This window comes from Leptonychotes weddellii, unplaced genomic scaffold, assembly GCF_054177405.1.
Source record: "Leptonychotes weddellii isolate Sample4059 unplaced genomic scaffold, ASM5417740v2 HiC_scaffold_29638, whole genome shotgun sequence".
Taxonomy (NCBI): Eukaryota; Metazoa; Chordata; class Mammalia; order Carnivora; family Phocidae; genus Leptonychotes; species Leptonychotes weddellii.
In genome coordinates this window covers 1-1582 of record NW_027891952.1, presented here as the reverse complement: position 1 = coordinate 1582, position 1582 = coordinate 1, and the positions used below count along the sequence as shown (strand labels likewise).

General features: G+C 42.4%; 1 pseudogene; it reads right to left on the bottom strand.

Moving 5' to 3' along the window:
* Nucleotides 1–6: 6 nt before the first annotated feature.
* On the bottom strand, nt 7–1581 carry LOC145719070 (matrin-3 pseudogene; annotated as a pseudogene).
* Between the last annotated feature and the right edge of the window lies 1 nt (nt 1582).

Genomic DNA, 1582 nt, shown 5'->3' with positions numbered 1-1582 from the left:
CGCTGCTTCGTTTTCTTGATCAAGTTCCTCGATCTTGTCCACCTTAATTTCAACCAAACCATCATTTTTGTCACCAGATTTAAATGCCATGCCCGATTTACGAAGTTTCTGAAGTTCCGAATCTTCCTCATCACCAACCTCATCTAGAGTGACAAAACCTTCCATACTCCCTGGGAAATGACGCTTTTTTAGCTTTTTCTTTGCAGCTGCCGAAGCACTGGCATTTCCATCTTTTTTCACAGCTTTGTCCGAAGGTTCCTTTTTCCCATCAGAAGCCACATCACCTAAATTAGCAAGATCTGTCTCATCTCCCACTGAACTGCCACTTTCTAGCAGTGCTGCTGCTTCTTCTTCATCTACAAGTAGCTCATCTTCAGATTCAAGAAGCATGTTAGGTTCTTGCTCAGCTTGGTCATCCTTTGTATCTTTTTCACCATCTTCACCTGACTTCTCTTCTTGTTCTTTACCTTCAGTTGTACTTTCAGTCTTCTGGGAACCAACAGTCTTGGATTTCTTATCGCTTGGAGATTCTTTGCCATCTGGAGAATAAGATCTTTTCCGAGATTTATCTTTTTTCAGTAAGTCAATGCCTCTGTTGGGAATCCTCAGTACCAATTTTTTATATTTTTCAGACAAGTCTACTTTCACACATCTCCCCTGAAACCAAAGGGCCTTTTTCGAACAGTGGTCAACATTGCCATTGCATCTTCCCTGGTCTCCATCTCAGTAAAGGCCTGACTTTTCATCCTCATCAGTATATAATTTTTTATTTTTCCATAAGGCTCAGCAAGCTTGAGAACTGCACTGTCAGAATAGCCAGAATGAGGTAAATTGCTGAGATGTATCACACGTCCAAGCTCTTGCTTTTGATCAAACTTCTGGTCTGGCTTCCCCTCAGGTTTCTTTATTCTTTTATACTTCTGTGATAAATGAACTCTCACTGGCTTGCCAAATACTAATGCTGGTGTGGTTGTATAATAATCCACTGCAGCTTGAGCATCCTCTGTAGTTGCCATTTCAATAAATGCCTCATTAATTTTATTTAGAATCAGATGATTTGAAATGACTCCAAACGGTTCCACCAGCTCTAATAGTTGATATCTCAAGTTTTTCCCTCGCTGAAAATCCATGATGTGAACAACTCTACTTGTTTCCACTCTGCCTTTCTGCATGTGTCTTGGTCCTTGCAGGTTCCCATTTCCAGCACCCAGATTTCCTCTTGGTCCAACTGCTGGTCCCCCAAGATGAAATGAGGGAGGTGGAGGTCCCAGAATTCCTGGTGCTGGGTTTGTAAGACTGCTGCAGCATGAATGGATCACCCATTGTGTGTCCTGTATCATTGTCAGGATTCCATTCTGGGTAGATTTCAAGAAGAAGCTGGCATTGACGACTGTGACTTGCTCCATTGATATGTTGACTTCACTCCTTATTAGAATGAACTGGCAAATCACATATAGAGCACAGATGGGGATAACCCTTCGGTAAGAGTCCATGGAAGTCTTCAATATTGCTACTTGGAGGAGCGCCCCTCTTTTTCTCAAAGAGAGATCTCTCTTGTAAGGGGCCAGGACCACGTCCCATT